At 39.5% G+C, this 19,015-nt stretch overlaps 1 long non-coding RNA gene across 2 annotated transcripts in view; it reads left to right on the top strand.

Annotated features, from left to right (window-relative positions):
- LOC132015361 (uncharacterized) overlaps positions 1-19,015 on the top strand; it is a 72,258-nt gene that overhangs the window by 13,074 nt on the left and 40,169 nt on the right. For both annotated transcript variants that reach the window (XR_009403636.1, XR_009403635.1), the window contains exons 5-7: positions 4,639-4,749; positions 9,820-9,884; positions 15,645-15,741. This is a non-coding gene — a long non-coding RNA (uncharacterized LOC132015361). The remainder of the gene's footprint in view (positions 1-4,638; positions 4,750-9,819; positions 9,885-15,644; positions 15,742-19,015) is intronic.

Below are 19,015 nucleotides of genomic sequence, written 5' to 3'. Positions count from 1 at the left end.
TTTCTTTCTTTCTTTCTTTCTTTCTTTCTTTCTTTCTTTCTTTCTTTCTTTCTCCTCCCTCCCTTCCTTCCTCCCTCCTTCTCTCTCTCACTCTCTCTCTCTCTCTTTCTTGACCAACACTGTACCTTTATTCACTATATCTCCTTATCACATGCTCGAATTAGGGATCTTGGGGAATTTGTTTTTGCCTCTGCCTTTTACTTTGAATGTAAGGGGAATCAAAAGACAAAAGAGCTCTAAAGATTCTAAGTGTCTTTTTAAAAGCTGTGACATGAAAAATAATGAAATGGAGGACACTACAATAATTCTCCAGCTCCTGCAGACCCTAAGATGTGCTACAAAAAATGGGTCTTTATCCTTAGGAAAATATCCTCAGAACTAGCTCTCTTATACTACACATAAAACCTTAACCATCAGAAGCAGTACAGATAGTACAGATACTTTTTGAGTGATCTACGAACAAACACAGGCCCACCACATTGAAAAGAACAGGTAACTTGAGGTTTTGGGTGACAGTACACATGTAATCCAAATCAGCCTGCAGACAGTTTTCGGTGAGATGAAAGGAATGAAATAACAGTACGAAAAAATATAAATTTGTTGGATAAATAAGTGTAAGATAATTTAAATAAGCTAACAGAACTAATTTTTTTAATATAAAAATATTAATCAGGCACAAGCTTTTGTTTCTTAATGCCAGACTTCTAAATGTGTATGAGACTACTGTTAACATTATTAAACATTCCCAGAAGAATTAGAGTATCAGACAGAGAAAGAAGGATGGCCACAACAGGAAGGACCATGGTCCAGTGTTCTGGCTCTTGGCTATGAATGTGGGCAGGGAAAACAAAGCAAGGTCCTATCTGAAGTGGAAAGGCTTATTGGAGAGAAGCCTTGAGTGCTGTGGGTTCAAATTCTGTCTCACCAGTGACAATTTTTGTGTCTTTGGCCAGTTACTTAGTGAACATGTACTAAGCGTTGGTTCACATTATCATTCTTTCTTTTTTTTTTTTTTTTAAAGATTTTATTTATTTATTTGACAGAGATCAGAAGTAGGCGGAGAGGCAGGCAGAAAGGAAGGGAAACAGCTCTCCCTGCTGAGCAGAGAGCCTGATGCGGGGCTTGATCCCAGAACCCTGGGATCATGACCCAAGCCGAGTGCAGAAGCTTTAACCCACTGAGGCACCCAGGTGCCCCCACATTATCATTATTTCTGAGATAGATTTTGCCCCAGGTTATGGGGCAGGGCCAAAGCTAATCTTAAATTATCCTTTTTCAGAAGACTATAGCAATACAAGAGTAAGGACTTAAGTAAACCATGGAGTCTTCTACCTTTAAACTAGAAAATATGAAGATGCTCTACTTCTGAGAACTGATACCTACTTCTAGGAGTTTCTGAACTTAAGAAAAGATTAAGTTTAAATTAAGGTTAAGGTTTCCTGTCATGGTTCTTCCCTTATGTAAAATGGTTTACATGCAAAGGTCAGTTCAAAACACATTCATCATCATCGTGATTCAGCATGAAGCCTCAAGAACCAAGTCTTCTGGGTTCAAGTTCCATCTGGATCATTACAAGTTAGGTGATCTTGCCAAGTTATTTAAGATCTCTGGGCCTCCTGCATCAGGCTCTCTGCTCAACAGGAAGCCTGCTTCCCCCCCACCCTCTGCCTGCCCCAAGATCTACTTAGAATCTCTGTCTGTCAAATAAATAAATAAAATCCTAAAAAAAAAAAAAAATCTCTGGGCCTCAGCTCCCTCACCTGTAAGATGTAGATGACCATAGTATCTAATTCGAAGGATTAATAGAAGGATTGGTAAAGCACTTACAACAGTATCTGCCTACACAGTAAGTTACCCATTATTACAATTGTGGTTAATTTCCGCATAAGAGACATGATGATAAATAAGGCAAGGTGTCTGATTCTAGAGGAGTTTCTGGGCTAGTGAAGAAGATAGATTCAAAAGCAGGATTCAGTAAGAGGTACCAAGTGCCACGATGGCTTAACCTGCCACTGGCTATAATGGGGACAGAGAGAAGAGGTAGCTAATTTAACTGTGAAGAATTCCGGGAGGAGGGAATACCTAAACTAAGTCTTCAAAAATGAGTAGATGGCAAAGGTCTAATGGAATCTTTGGAATCTTTTAGCCAAAAAATATTTCACCCAAAATATGAACAAATAAAATCCTTTCTAAATGTCCTAACTGATTTTATTAAGATTTTTTTTTTTTTATTTGACAGAGAGAGAGAGAGAGATCACAAGTAGACAGAGAGGCAGGCAAAGAGAGAGGGGGAAGCAGGCTCCCTGCCGAGCAGAGAGCCCAATGCGGGGCTCGATCCCAAGACCCTGAGATCATGACCCGAGCCGAAGGCAGAGGCTTTAACCCACTGAACCACCCAGGCGCCCCTATTTTAATAATAGCAAACATCCAGCAGATTAAGAGAACTTGATCATATCAGTTGGAAAAGAAAAAATCTAAGAGTAGTTGGAGCCCAGGAAAAGGGATTTATATTTATAGTCCCAAGAGAGAATAGCATTCCCTAAGATACAGCATTAAAGCAAGTGTCCCAGCTGGGAAAAAGAGAAAAAAGTAAACTCTTTCCATGGAAGAGAGAGGGTTTGGATTGAAACTCCTTCTGATCCTTTTTTAATATCCCTGCTTATATAATATCACAAAAAGGAGATGCTTCTTTGTGTCATATTATCATCCACACACATAAAATAAACATGTATTATGGAGCATCTGCCTTATTTATACAAACTGGTTTTGTAAGAGAAGTTGTAATGAAGTGTCTCTTCCCAGGACCTCTTAGACTTTGTAAATGATGATGATGATGGTACTAATAAATATCATTAACTAATTAATTATTATTAGCTAACTTATTTTTATTCATGGCAGGAAGTATTGAGACTCTGAAAGCAAAAATGTAGGGCTCAAATTGTTGACAAATCAATGATAAAACTGGGAATTCAACTTCGGTGATTGTGTCTCAAGCCTTTAGTAGGACCTTCAACATTGTAGCTACTGACCTAATCCCCTCAGAGTTACCCTGTAAATCCCAAGTTTTTTCATGGGTTATGAATTTTTTGTTGATCAGGGGAGCTATTGGTATGTGACTCTTTGGTTTTGGCATATTATTTTCCAGATTCCAAAGCAATTTTCACTTACCTTTTACTTCCCTAACTTCAGAGATTCCCAGCCTCTCTGAGGATGAGAATTTCTTTTTATGGTAGCAAAGTTTAGTGCATCCTGTTCTTTTTTGTATCTTTTAGTGGAAAAACTTAACAGAAACTTAACCACAAATTATCATGAATTCAGTACTTTTAAGTATGTATTTTTATTATTCATAATACATATTTGAAAAATAGTAGCACATGTATGTGGAGAATAATTTTTGCTATAGATGATGCTTGGAGAGAGTGTGGATGCAAGACAGCCCCCCTACACTCACTGAAGCCCTTGCTGATCAGGGGTTCTGCACTCATCATCAGATTAAATTTCATAGAAATTCATAGAAAGTTCATAAAAAGGTTACTTTAAATACATAAATGTAGCAAACCAAGGAATGGTGTATTTCAAAAGCTGTCTTAAAACCCAAAGATTTTCGATAAATTCTTGCTGTACTGCAGAAAAGAAATTGACCCCCTTTAAAGCCTTTGGAAAGAATGAGAGCAGAGCCATAGTTAACCTCTGTGTTCCAGTGCATCTTTTTGATTTGGTCATCAAGTTGGGCAGGTGGAGGGGAGAGAGAGAGAAAGGAGAAATGGGCAGAACTGGGCAAAACCTAGGATCATTATGAGACATCATTTGAAGTAAAATGAAGGCAACAATTAAGGAAAAACATGTTGTAGGCCCATTCATGCCAGATGAGTAAGAGTAATGGAAACAAAAATTCAAATTGGCTCATCTCTGGCCGCCATTGTAACCATCACTCTCTGCTTAGCTGTATCACACGTTCCCATTCTCTTTTTTTGGGAGCCATTTGGATTAAGGAAAACAGATTCAAAGAAAAGATTTTTCTCAAGTTACCAAGCGATAATTCTCAGAATTGTCCCGACAAGAAGAAATGGTAGAGAATGCTCTTGCCTTGCGAACCCTAGTTGAACTGCACGCTGTAAGTCAGTGTCATGTCTATTTCCTCCTTTCAAGCCCAAGAGCTTCTGTTGATGGACTTTTTTGACAGTAATTTCAGGCAAGCCTACAATTGAACAGCCAAGCAGAAATTGTGGTTCTCTATTTGTTAAATGCTTTTGAGGTCCTTACATAAAAGGTTGGTAATGCAGTATTAAGAGAAATATCTGAAAGGCTGTGGTTGGTCAAATTTCTCTGCATGGCACAAAGGGGAAGGTGACCTTATGCAGAACCCTGATAGTTCCATTATAAGAATAATCAAGATTTAATGTTAAATGTAAAAATCACTCTTCAAATGCTACCAAAAACAGACTCTTGGCAAAGTGTAAGTGTTTAATTCAAATTAGAGCTTATAGAGAAAAAGCAATTAAAATCTAATTACATTATACAGGAGATTTGTACATTTTCTCCTCAAAGTCAGGCAAGGCGAGGAGGGGTTCTTAAACCCCGTTTTTAAATTAGAACTTTCTTTCACATCTCTTTTTTCTTTTTTCTTTTTGAATCCAGACACTTGAATTTGGACAGACAAGCAACCCAGCCACCTTTCAGTGTGGCTGTGTCAGTATCGGAATGAAATGAACATGACCCCCTCCAGCAGGGAAGGAACACACAGTAAAGGTATTTTTTATAGAACAATTCTTCACACTGCCCTGGTGACTGGGGAAAGGAATCTCGTGTTTCTCTTTTGCTGATACTGAATCAGCTGAAGAATAAATACCATGAACATCAGTAGAAATGCTCTGAAATAGTCTCTGCTCCCTTTTGTCTTTTTGTTCTCATGAGGGGAAAAAGAGAGAGACTTTTTTTTTTTTTTGAATGTGAAATATTTAATTAAAATGCCAGTTAGAAATGAACCAATTATTTGGTGGTTCACTTTGTAACTGGAAGTGTTGCAAATGACTGCGTTAACTTGCAAATCATTGTATAAATTGGGCATATTTCTTACCAACTCTGTAATAAAGATGGCTATACTCATTTATGATAAGAATACCTTCTTGGCACAGGAAGCTGATTACAGCAAAGAAATGCCTACCCTTGCTTCCTCAACAGTTTATGCAGCAGTTGGATTCAGACCTTGGTTAAACAGATGGTCAAAATGCAAACCGATAAAGAGGCTGAGCTTATGTATCTCAATTGGGGAGAAACTCCAAACACTCTAGCAACATGCACTTCCCAGGTCTTTCTTTTGTATCCCATTGCGTAGTTACTTGTTAACATTTCCATGTATAGATACTTCATGTGATTCCCAAGAGCTACATGAAACTGACAATAACATCACCTATCCTTGGTGAGGTGGTTTATAATTTCCAAAGCACTTTCGCCAACATTGCCTCATTTTCAGAGCAACGTAGAAGTGTGTGTAAATTGCATACATTAAATAAATTTGTAGAAAGTTTAGATTTCTAGAATATTTCATTTCATTTATTCACCCAATACCAACTCAACAGCTCAAGCTAATTTTTATCTCTAAGACATGATGACATAGTTACTTGGAATATTCTGAAAAAAGTGAAGTTAAGTCAGAAAGTGCAAAGTAAGAGCCCATTGCATTTTATCTCCAGCCTTCACCTCAAAGATCAGATTCAAACACAGTAGAACTTGCTTTGAACCACCTTCCTTTTCTCCACAATGCTGACATCAGGATTTGGTTAAAAAGGGGAGGGGGGGGACTGCTGTCCATTTCCCCCAAAACACTTAGAATATTTGTAGTATAGCAATTTATTAATCTACTTTTAAATCTATTACTTAATTAGTCAGGGTCCTAAAGATTTACTGAAATCAGCCATAAATTTAGGAAGAGCCCCTACTCCATAGAACAGTTTTTCCTAGGAAAGATCCCAAATCTTCCCACACTTCAGGAAATGAAAAAGAGCTCTCTCCCTTACATACATTTACTTAGTCCTGTTCCAGGTAGGAGTCCAGGTTACTTACCAGGTGTAGCTGAGTCGGAGGATACAGGTGAAAAGGAAGATGCACACAGAAGGCTTCGTAAGCAACATAATCCTCTGGAGCAACAGAGATAGAAAATTCTAAAAACGTGGGAGCCAGACAAGGTGGGGAAATATACTCCTCAGTGGGAGTGGGGTGGAATTCTCCTCAAGTCCCAACTTTCGTGGTGTGTAAGCGATCCCAAACAGAGTTAAGGGGAGGTGAAATGGAGCTGCCAAACTTCCAAAGAAGAGATTATCTACTTAATTAAAGTTTTTTCCCCCCCTTCTAAGTCCTTCAGCCAATCAGAACTCAAGTGCCAGAGAAAGATTGAGTCGATCAAAAGAACACTCCAGGATCCTCCCCGACAAATGCAGAAGAAGGAGACAAGGAAAAGGGGACAAAGAGAGGAACACGGAGAAAGAGGACAAAGAAAGAAGGGGGGGAGGAACAGAGACATAGCAAATCCCCTCCACATAATCAGCGCTTGGGGTTTCTCTCCTCCCTCTTGCCTCTGCCCTCCCGCCCCACCCCTACCTCCCCCACCCATGCACGCTCACCCGCAGACGGAGACACACAGAGAGGATAGCCTGGTCCCCAAGGGGATTTAGAAGAGACTGTGCTTTCCCGGTTGTCCTTTGTAGGGCTTTGAGCCTTAATCTGCATGCAGAGTAGCTTTCTTCAGAGAAAAATATACCATGTACTGGGTGAGCCTCAGCCCTCTGATTTGCAAATGTGGGGATTCAACCCAACCACCTCCATAAGTTAGAAAGAAGCTTGGGCTACTTTAGGGTACCTGTGGGTTTCTTCCTTTCAACTTTTCCAGGGAACACTTACTTGTTGAACGCCTGTTACATGCTCAACCCCACGCTAGGCAGCGTGGACATTTTAAAAAGACAAAACATGATTTCTGCCCTAGAGACACTTACAGCCCAGTATGGTGGTAAGATAAGAATGTAATTTAATAAGGTATTAACTTGTTTCAAAGTGCCTGTAAATCACATAGGCTTATTTAGGGAAGGTTTTCTACAGAAGGTAGAATCCGAACTTCAAAGACGGGTTGAGATTTCAATAAGTAACCAAAACCCTAACTTCTTAAGACTCTGGTGGTGAAGCAAGTAGGGCACTGAGATTCTTGCTCACACATCTGAGTTGCTGCCCCTTTTGTCCGCTAGAGAGGAAGGGTCACCTCAGCCATAGTGTTGGGGATCCTCAAAGGGCCCCCAACTGACTTCCACATGGCCACATCTCCTGCTTTGGCATCTGCACCTCCTTTCCTGAGGACTCCCCAGAGGCAATGGTCTGTCTTTCATCCTTGTTGCTCACTCTTCAGAACCCTTTCCAGCCAGATCTACACTGTCAAACTCAACTGACAAATAAAGAATTAGCAGATTAATTCATTATCAAATATTCAGGCGGGATGATTGAGGGCTCTTGACCTAAATATTTTGACTATCTTTGTCATCCACCCGGAATCTTCCAGACCAGGTCGTTATTTGGGATTCCTAACTCTGTGATATAAGCTTGGTGGGTTTTGACTCCCACTCAACTTTAGGTCCTCTGTTCTCTCTTCTTTTCCCCCTCAGCTTTATTGAGGTTGAATGACACATAAAAATTGTATAAATTTAAGGTGTACAATGTGATATTTTGACAAATGTATATATTATATTGTGAAATGGTTGCCACAATCAAGTTAATTCACACATCTATCACCTTACATGGTGTGTGTGTGTGTGTGATGAGAAAATTTAAGATCCGCTCTCTTAGCAGATTTCAAGTATTATATACAGTAATACAAGTATTATTAACTATAGTCACTGTGCTGTACATTTGATCCCCAAAACTTACTCATCTTACAACTAAAAGTTTATACCCTCCTAGATCTTTCTGTCTTTTATCATTCAGAAAGGAAGCAGCTGGGGGCACCTGGGTGGCTCACTCGGTGAAGGTTAAGTGGTTGACGCCTCAGATTCTTGGTTTGAGCTCAAGCCTCTGACTCCACTTAGGCTCAGGTTATGATCTTGGATTCCTGGGATGGAGACTGGCATTTCTTGGCTCAGCAGGGGGTCTCCTTCCCCTCTTCCTCTGCCTACCTCCCCTTGTTCTCTCTCTCTCTCAAATAAATCTTTAAGAATAAGAAAGAAAGAAAGAAAGAAAGAAAGAAAGAAAGAGAAAGAAGCCAAGTCTTTAAGACCTAGTGTCAAATCCTAGGAAGGTCAAGAGTAATGACTCCTGAATTTCAATCTTGACTTCTTCCCTGACAACAATAGGAACAAAGTTCTTTCTGTGTACTTGACTAGGGAATTAATTCCCAGGGGATAGAAAAAACTTCTAGGAGGTAGAACAGGCTTGGGCGATTTTTTTGTGAAAAAAGAGTAAATTTAAAACAAGTTTCTTGATGCACTCCACCACCACCTCAGAATTTTTTCCCACAAAGGGAAAATTTAATACCCTTATCTTTTGTAAAAAAAATTAATGCATTCTCATTGTAAAAACGTAAATGTGACAAAATGCATAAAGAGTACAAATTCTCTTTGACTACCCACTTCCTACTGTGCCCTCCAGAGTCTGATGCTTAACCAACTGAGCCCCCCAGGCACCTAAGTGGTAAATTCGTTTAAATGATTATCAATGTCCTAACACTCTGCTCTATTTTTTAATCCCTATTTAAAACTTTGATAGTGTCGCATTTGCTTTGTTGTACTTTTTCCTGAGAAAACCTAGAAATGTTCATTTGTCTCTGTATTTAATTGGCAAAAACTTAATGGTCTATGATGTCTCAAGCCCTGGGTAAGACCATGAATTAAAATGAATAGAGAAGTCTGTCACCACATTGACAGTCCGGAAGAAACAGATCAGTACACTCAGAAGTGGTAAGGGAAAGAAATGCATGAAGACGCTATGAAAGCATAACGGCTGGGTACCTAAAGAAATAGGAGGGGGAGCCTGGCTGGCTCACTTGGTTAAGCATCCGACTCTTGATTTTGGCTTAGGTCATGATCTCTGGGTTGTGGGATCAAGCCCTGAGTTGGGCTCCCTGCTCAACAGGAAGCCTGCTTCTTCCTCTCCCTCTCCCCCGCTTCTATTTCCTCTCTGTGTCTCTCTCTGTCAAATACATAAATAAAATCTTAACAAAAAAAAAAACAAAAAACCAAGAAACCGGAGAGAGCAGATAGGCTTCTGAGCATATGTAAAGAGTGGGGGAGCATCCAAAAAAATAAATAAGAGTTCATCAATAGTCACAAGGAGGAAGGGCATTCCACACAGAAGGAATAACGAATCTGTGAAGCATTGGGGTACCTGTGGAGAACTGCGGGCAGCTCTCTGTGGCTGTAGTGTGGGTGATATGGAGATGGAAGGCCGGAGAATTAGGTAGAATGCAGTGGGGGTGGAGGGTGGGGAAGGACCTTGTGCTGAGGAGTTTGGATTTTATCCTGAAGGCAACTAGAAGCCACCAAAGGGTGATGAGCAGCTGTGTGACATAAAATTTGTATACCTGATGGATTATTTTTTGGCAATGATGGAAGATGGCCTAGATGAGACTAGAGGCAGAGACAATTTAGGGCCAGTGGCAGAAATCCAAGTGACGAGTCTAGAAGACCTGTACAAGTGAATACGGATCCATGTTAAGTGAATGAAAGAGGATGGAATTAGCTCTTTAGCACAACGGAGGCCACTGTGGTTGAATATATGCTTGACACTTCATGCTTACTAAGTTTTCAGTACTTATTATTAATATTTTAATCTATTGTTTTCCAGAGTATTAAAAAAAATCTATTCTTAAATTTGATCTGCACACAGGAGCACCTGGCTGGCTTCATTGAGTAAGTGTCTGACTCTTGATTTTGGCTCAGGTCATGACCTCAGGGTTATGAGACAGAGCCCCAAGTTGGACTCCGTGCTGGCTGTGGAGCCTGCTTAAGATTCTCTCTCTCCCTTTGCTCCCCCTACCTGCCATCTCTCTTTCTCTCTCTCCCTCTCTAACACACACACACACACACACACACACACTGATCTGAGAGCAATGTTTAGGCAACAGTATCCTTTTTAGATTGAACCAGGCATCCAAAAAACAAGCAAACAAACACCTCTTCAAAAACAAAATAAAAAGACTAATAGAAATAGAAATATTTTCAACATCTATGTTGCTCTTATACAAACTATTAGGATTGAAAAAAAAAACCAGCCCTATTTATATGGGTAAACTCTTCAAAAGTTAAGAAATAAAAAATCCAAAATGCAGATGAAAAAATTTAGCTTCGCTGGTTTTGAGAAAAGACAGATTAAAACAATGAGATACCACCTTGATTTATCAAACTGGCAAAGGTTTTTGTTTGTTTGTTTTTGTTTTTTTTTTTAATGGGACCTGGGGCACCTGGGTGGTTTAGTCAGTTGAGTGTCTGCTCTTGGTTTCGGCTCAGGTCATGATCTCACAGTTGTGGGCTTGAGCCCCACAGTGGGCTCTGTGCTCAGCATGGAGTCTACTTCAGATTTTCTCTCCCTCTCCTTCCCACTCACTCTCTCTCTCAAATAAATAAAATCTCTAAAAAAAAAAAAATGAGGCCCAATATTGACAAGAGTATTGTGTTTTGTCAAATGGTCGCTTTACACACTGAGGAGTGTGAATTAATCCAATGCTTTGCAGTGCAATTTGATAATATGAATTTAAAATTTCTTATTTTTTTTTTAAGATTTTATTTATTTATTTGACAGACAGAGACTACAAGTAGGCAGAGAGGCAGGCAAAGAGAGAGGAGGAAGCAGCTGTCCGAGGAGCAGAGAGCCCGATGTGGGGCTCAATCCCAGGACCCTGAGATCATGACCTGAGCCAAAGGCAGAGGCTTTAACCCACTGAGCCACCCAGGTGCCCCTGAATTTAAAATTTCAATCAAAATAATTAACAGTAAATAAATAAAATTTCAATCACATTAATACATTTGATCCAATAATTCCACCTTTACAACTTTTGTCCTACGAAAGCAATCAAACGATGTTTTTCGGGACATGTATGTATATGAGGGTATTCATTGAATTAGTATAAATAACATCTTCCGTAGAACATTTTTTGAGCATCCACCCAGCTCATAATGACTGCTTTTATGGGCTACTCTACCTCCAGTTGGGGACCTTCAGGAGCGACTTTGTGCCACAGAGCCACCTCCACCATCCGTAACACAAATGGTTATAAGCTGGTATCACCCAGCTAAGCCGGTCAAGTTTCCTTCCCTGAGAATTTGGATGACAGGAGAAATGACGGAGGAGAAATGGTGTCTCTGCCAAGCTGAGCTTCTCAGGGTCTTTGAGATATATTCATTCAATGCATTTTTTTTTTCAAAGAAGAAGAATGCTGATGGTAGAGATAGAAGTATAAAATAGCAAAATGCATCCTGAAACAGATGACTGAGTGAGTCCAGAAGACCTGTACGATTGAGTGGAAAGAGCCAAGGCTGAGCGTAAGCTTTTGTACAACCAAAAAGTATAGCAGCAACCGGTTTAAGTTGATACCTGCCTGAGACAGTTTAATGCTGAATAATGTGACTTCTGGCAGTGATCCTCTTTCACAGTAAATGACCTCTACTTAGAATTCCTAGTCTTTATATAGAAATAGGCAGAAAGCAATCAGTAACCCAGGGATCCTGGTTAATCCACTCCTTTTTACTTTACTGTGCCATTTCCACTCAATGCCAAGATTGGAAGACATATGCCAAGACTGAGAAAGAAAAATTGATAGGGAAAACTAATTTTTTTAAAGCATCCCTTTGCTGTTCACATATTTTATTCCTAAACAATACTGTTTGGCTTGGTTTTTTGAATGATATTAGTGAAATTGTACCATACGTAAGCTTCTGCAGTTTGCTTTTTTTCATTTAACATTACATTCCTGAGATTATCCTTGCTGTTATGTGTAGCTGTAATGAATTTATTTACAGTGGCATATGGAGTATTCAATTGTATGGATTTATCCATTTTATTGTTGGTAGTATTAGGGTTGTGTCAGACCTTTTGCTAGTATTTAACAGTGGTGCTGTGAATATTCTTATACATGTTTTTGAGAACACGTATCCCAACAGTTTCTTTAGTGTAATGTATCCCAACAGTTTCTTTAATGTAATGTATCCCAACAGTTTCTTTAGTGTAACGTATCCCAAAAGTTTCTTTAGTGTATATTCCTTAAGTGGAATTTGTGATCATAGGGTTAGCACATCTGTTTTACAAGATAATGTTAAATTGTGTTCCAAAGCAGTTGCTACAATTTACACTGCAACCAGCATTTCACACCCCTTCAGGCACTTTATGTTGGGTACATTTAAGTCTTTCACCTACTTTTTCTATTAGATTATTTGTCTTTCCTATATTAATGATGTATATAAATTCTTTATATACCCTGGACATTCAGCTTTTGTCAACTGTATGCATAGCAAATGTCTGCTCCAAATTTGTGGTATGTTTTCTCACTTTCTTGATAGTGTCTTTTGATTAATAGAACTTAATTTTATTTTTTTTTACAATTTTTAAAAAAGATTTTATTTATTTATTTGACAGAGAGGTAGACAGTGAGCACAAGTAGGCAGAACGGCAGGCACCGGGAGGAGAAGCAGGCTCTTGCGTCGAACTTAACAAATAAGTAATTACACGTGAAGTTCATAGAACAGTACTTGGCACATGAAAGCAGATTAGCTATTTTTAAAAGGATTTATTTATTTACTTACTTATTTAAAGGGAGAGAGGACAAGTGGGAGGTGCAGAGGGAGAGTGAGAGAGAGAATCTCACGCTGACTCTGCGCACCAAGCACATAGCCTGATGTGGGGCTTGATCACACGACCGTGAGGTTATGACCTAAACTGAAACCGAGAGTCTGACGCTCAAACAACTGCACCAGCCAAGCACCCTAAAAGGAAAGTAGCCATTATTGATATTATCGTGTCTCATCAATTCACAGATGCATATTTTTTCACATTTACCATCTGTGGTAGGTTGAACAGTGTCCTCCAAAGACATTCACATCCGAAACCCTGAACCTGAGACATTTACCTTAACATTACTAACGTTACTTTGCCAGCATGATTGAATGAAGGATTCTGAGATGGAGAGATTATCCTGGGTTATATGGGAGGACCCTCAAATGTAATTGCCAGTGTCCTTATAAGGAAGAGGCAGAGGGAAGTTTGATTGCAGTGACAGAAGGGAGAAGGTGTGATAGGACGTGGCAGTACAGGGAGATTTGAAGGTGTTTCGCAGGTGGGCTTTTAGAGAGGGAGAAAGAGGCTATGAGCTAAGGAATGCAGCTGTAGAAAATGGAAGAGGCAAGAAAATAGGCTCTCACCTAGAGCCTCTGGAGGGAACATGGCCCAGCCCACACCTGCTTTTGGCCTGCTGAAACTGATTGCAGACTTTTAGCTTCCAGCTGTGTTTGAAGTCCCACTGCTGTGGTCATTTGTGATGGGAGCCACAGGGAACTAACACAGCAGCTCTTAAAATTGATGGGTCTTCCATGCTCACCAGCCAGGCAACAAGTCACAATTTAATTGTGCTTACCTGCTCTTCCAGGGACCTGTGACTCCTGATCTCATACTGGACGACAGCAATTCATTGAGCTCTCAAAGAACAGACTTTTAAAAAAATTTTTTTTATTTAATTTTAATTTTTTTTAAAGATTTTATTTATGTATTTGACAGACAGAGATCACAAGTAGGCAGAGAGGCAGGCAGAGAGAGAGAGGAGGAAGCAGGCTCCCCACTGAGCAGAGAGCCCCATGCGGGGCTCCATCCCAGGATCCTGGGATCATGACCTGAGCCGAAGGCAGAGGCTTTAAGCTTTAACCCGCTGAGCCACCCAGGTGCCAAGACATTTTTTTTTTTTTAGAGAGGGAGAGAAAGAGGGAGAGGGGGGAGTGGCAGAGGGAAAGGGAGAGAGAATTTTCAGCAGGCTCCATGCCCAGAGGGCTGCCCGACACATGACGAACCCTCCACAGTTAATCACAGAGACAAGTCCACATTGAAAACAGATCTTATTAAATAAATATCCAATCTCATAGCAAAATACTCAATTGAAAAAAAAAGAAGCAGCAGCAGCAACAGCAGTCATCACCAGGGTTCCTGATGGTAGAGGGTGCTGCTCTGTGGAAAACACAGCTGTCAAGAACGGAATCAAAAACTATTTTTAAAACTCAGGCTCTGAATATGAAAACATTTTAGGAACATTTTGACTAGTTTATTTCCCTCAAATTTTCTTTCTTATGCATGCATTTAAAATCTTAAAAAATAAGTTTATAATCGTGTAACTTAAAGAATTCTAAGTAGTGAGAAAACATTGTCCTACAATTTTAATAGCAATGTTTTTCCTTTCTTAATATAAGGGTGCATTGTAGAATTGTTGGCATCTGAGATTCAAACACATTTATTATTATTATTAACGTATGCCTTTGTGTCTTGTTTAAGAAATCCTTTCCTACCCATCAGTTGTACAGACAGTCTTTGATGTTGTGTTCTAAAAATGTCATAGTTTACTCTTTACATTACCTTCCAGGATCGCTTAGAATGGATTTTTGTGTATGGGGTAAGGTAGTTATTTAGTTATTTTTCATCTGTAACCAAGTACCATTTATCAAAAAAGCTATCATCTTTTTCATGGTTCTTTACTATCAGCTCTATCATAAGCCAAGGTTCCATTTATGCACGGGCCATTTTATTTCATTAGTTACATTGTCTCTAAATCAGTAAGATCCTTTTTAATTACTAGGAATTTATAATAATTCCTTATATTTTGTATAGCAAGTGCCTCCGTCTAGTTCTTTAGAATCGCCTTGTCAGTTCTTCCCTCCTCCCAAAATACTTTCAGGATTTTGATTGGAATTTGTCAGATCTGCACATCAATTTGGGGAGAACTGGCATTTTCTCAACACTGAGTCTTCCAGTCCAAAACTATGATAAAGCCCTCCATTTAGTCAGGTCTTCTATAATGTTTTTCAGTGAAGTTCCGTAATATTTTCCATCAAGGTCATAGAAGTATTTTGTTAGGTTTACCCCTAAGTACTTCATATTTTTTATGCCACTGTAACTGAAATCATTTTTTAAAGTTTCATTTTCTAACTGATTGTTGCTGATACATAAAAATTTAGCTGATTTTTATGCATTGGCTTTGTATCCTGAACCATTATTCACCTTAATTCCTGTGTTTTGTGGGATATATATATATATATATATAATTTTTTTTTGCCTTTTTCTATGTTGACACATCTATAGGATCTGAAAATAGTGACTCTTTTTAACTTTTGTTTCTTTTTCTTGTTTTTCTGTGTCAGCTAAGTCCTCTAGTCCAATGCTGAATAGAAGTATAGAAGTGTGGTAGTGGCAACCTTTGTATTCTTCATGAAACTGAAAGGGATAATTTGAATGTTTCACCATAAACTAAGATACTCAGCTTGGCATTGTGATAACCCGTCCCCAAGATTGCCCCCAAACAATCTTTGTCTAACCCTGAACAGGGCTGACCTGTGTCATAGGATCCTCAGGAAATGGCGGTTTGACCTCTGAGACTAGGTGATAATAGATGCTGCGTTTTCCCTTTGCTCTTTTTCTGGAAGCCAGAAGCTGTGTCGGAAGCATCCTGATGCAGCCTTCCGTGGGGTCAGTGCAGCAGAGAAGCCTTCGGCCAGCATCCACCATCAATTCTCCAGCTCTGTGAGTAAGCCACCCCAGAAGTGGTTCCTCCAACCCCTGTCCTGCCTTCAGACACCTGCATACTAACCAGTAATCTTGGGGTTTCCTCAGAAACTCTGAGCTAGAGCCAAACCTCTCCTAATTTCTGACCCACAGAAAGTGTGTGAGAACACAAATGTTTGTTACTGTGTGAAGCCATTAAGGTTTGGGGTAATCTGTCACTCAGTGATGGATCCCCGATACGGGGAATTTTTTTAGAGGCTTTATCAGAGAAGGTTCCCACTTATTCCTAGTTTTATAAGAGATTTTTAAGAGTTATGAAGGATGTTGAATTTTATCCTATACATTCTCTCCATCTAGTGAAGAAACATGTTCTCTTTCTTTATCATAAAAAAAAATACATGAATTATATTGGTTGATTTCCTTTTTCTTTCCTGTTTTGTTAAGTTTTCATTTAAATTCCAGTTAACACCTGTAGGATTAATGTCAGGGGTATGATATAGTGATTCAACACTTGCATACAACACCTAGAGCTCATCACAACAAGTGTGCTCCTTAATTCTATGACCTGTTTTGCCCATCTCCCCCACCACCCACCCCTACCTCCCCTCTGATCACCACTGGTTTGTTTTTTGTAGTGAAGAGTCTGTTTCTTGGTTGCCTCTGTCTTTTTTGCCTCCTGTATTCCTCTTCTTTTTTCTTAAATGCCAAATGAGTGAAAATACGTAGTATTTGTATTTCTCTGACTGACTTATATCACTTAACAGAACACTCTCTAGCTCCAACCACATTGCAAATGGCAAGATTTCATTCTTTTTGATGGCTGAGTAATATTCCATTATGTTTATGTACCATCTCTTCTTTATCCATTCATTCATTAGTCGATGGACACTTGGGCTGCTTCCATAATTTGGCTATTGTAAATAATGCTGCTCTAAACATGTGCCCCTTTGAATGAGGATTTTTGTGTCCTTTCAGGTAAATACCTACTAGTGTAATTGCTGAGTCACAGGGTAGTTTTATTTTTAACTTTTCGAGGAATTTCCATACTGTTTTCCGGAGTGACTGCCCAAGTTTGCACTCTTATCAGCAGTGCAAGATGGTTCCCCTTTCTCCACATCCTCACCAATACCTGTTATTTCTTGTGTTTTTGCTTTTAACCATTCTGACAACTGTGAGGTGATATCTCATTGTAGTTTTACACTTGATCTTAGCCAAAAGGCCAAGAAGTGATTTTCATTGTAGTTTTGATTTGCATTCCCCTGATGATAAATGATGTTGAGCATCTTTTCATGTGTCTGTTGGAAAAATGTCTATTCTTATCTTCTGCCCATTTTTAATTGAATTATTTGGCTTTTTTGGGTGTTGAGTTTTGTAAGTTCTTTATATATTTTGGTACTGATCCTTTATCAGATATGTCTTTGGCAAATATCATCTCCCATTCCATAGGTTTGCGGATTGTTTCCTTCACGTAACAAAGCTTTTCATTTTGATGTGGTCCCAGTAGTTTATTTTTTTATTTTGTTTCCCTTGCCTGAGGAGACATACCTAGAAAGAAGTTGTATACAACCCAAAGCAATCTACACATTTAATGCACCTATTAAAACACCACCAAAATTTTTCACAGAGCTAGAACAAACAATCCTAAAATTTATATGGAACAACAAAAAAAACCAAATAGCCAAAGCAACCATGAAAAAGAACAAAGCTGGGGGCACCACAATTCCCCACTTCAAGCCTATTACAAAGCTGTAGTCATCAAAACAGTATGATACCGGCACAAAAATAGACACAGAGATCAATGGAACAGAACTGAAAACCCAGGGCGCCTGGGTGGCTCAGATGGCTAAGCTCAGGTCATGATCCCAGGGTCCTTGGATCCAGTCCCACGTTGGGCTCCCTGCTCAGGAGAGGGGCGGGGGGGGGGGTGCTGCTTCTCCCTCTTCCTCTGCTCCTCTCCCTGCTTGTGCTCTCTCACTCTCTCTGTCAAATAAATAAATAAAATCTTAAAAAAAAAAAAAGAACTGAAAACCTAGAAATGAACCCACAATTATATGGTCAATTAATCTTTGACAAAGCAGGAAAGAATATCCAATGGGAAAAAGAATGTCCAATGGGAAAAACAAATGGTGTTGGGAGAACTGGAGAGCAACAGGCAGAAGAATGAAACTGGAGCACTTTCTTACGCCATACCCAGAAATCAATTCAAAATGGATGAAAGACCTAACTATAAGGCTGAAAGCATAAAATGCCTAGAAGAGAACACAGGCAATGACTTCTTTGACATCAGTCCTGTCCTCCTCTCCTTCCTTCCGTCCTTCTTTGTTGTCTTTCTGTCTTTCTGTCTTTCATTAATTTGATGAAGTCTTCTTGGGGTATGCATTTGGAAAGATATCCTAAACTTGTTCTGTGGGGGAGAGGCCCTTATTATCTTGTTTAATAAGTAGTCGTTTATCAAAGAGATTTTTAAAATAAATAAATAAATAAATAAATAAATAGTTTTGTTTTTAAAGATTTTTAAAATTTATTTGACCGAGAGAGAGATCACAAGTAGGCAGAGAGGCAGGGGGAAGCAGGCTCCCTGCTGAGCAGAAAGCCCGATGCCACCCCTTTTAAAAATTTCAGACTTGATGGGGCACCTAGGTGGCTCAGTGGGTTGAGCCTCTGCCTTCAGCTCAGGTCATGATCTCAGGGTCCTGGGATCAAGCCCCACATTGGGCTCTCTGCTCAGCGGGGAGCCTGCTTTCTCCTCTCTCTCTGCTTGCCTCTCTGCCTACTTGTGATCTCTGTCTGTCAAATACATAAATGAAAATCTTTAAAAAAAAAAAAAATTCAGACTTGCACCTTGTGTGGGTGGCTGAAGCACAGGTGGGCCAGCCATGTTGAGGAAGCTTTCCTAGGATCTATACACTCTAGCTATTTTGCAACTTCTCATTTGTACCTGCAGATTCTTGAGAAGGTCCAAGCATCCAAGCGTCCTTATGAATTCACATGCACAACCTGTAGAAAAAGAGATCAGGAAAGAAGTGAGATGATGTACAGACTGCTCTTTTTAAGTTGAGGTTTCGTACCTAGCACGTTTGAGCAGCAGTAGTTACATTCAGTGCTGGACTCACAAATGAAGCTTGAAACAGAGAACTCTGACAAGGACAGAAAAGAACAGTGTTCGAAGGTGTGAGAAGTAGCACTAGTGTTAAGAAGGCCAATAACAAATTTATTACTGACTATAAAAAGGCAATTTAATGATTCCGTTGAGGACCAAATGAGAAGAGACAGCAATTGCCTTAGGAAGGAT

This window comes from Mustela nigripes, chromosome 4 (assembly GCF_022355385.1).
Source record: "Mustela nigripes isolate SB6536 chromosome 4, MUSNIG.SB6536, whole genome shotgun sequence".
NCBI lineage: Eukaryota > Metazoa > Chordata > Mammalia > Carnivora > Mustelidae > Mustela > Mustela nigripes.
Note: the sequence above shows the minus strand (reverse complement) of the source record. Positions and strands in the feature narration are given on the sequence as shown.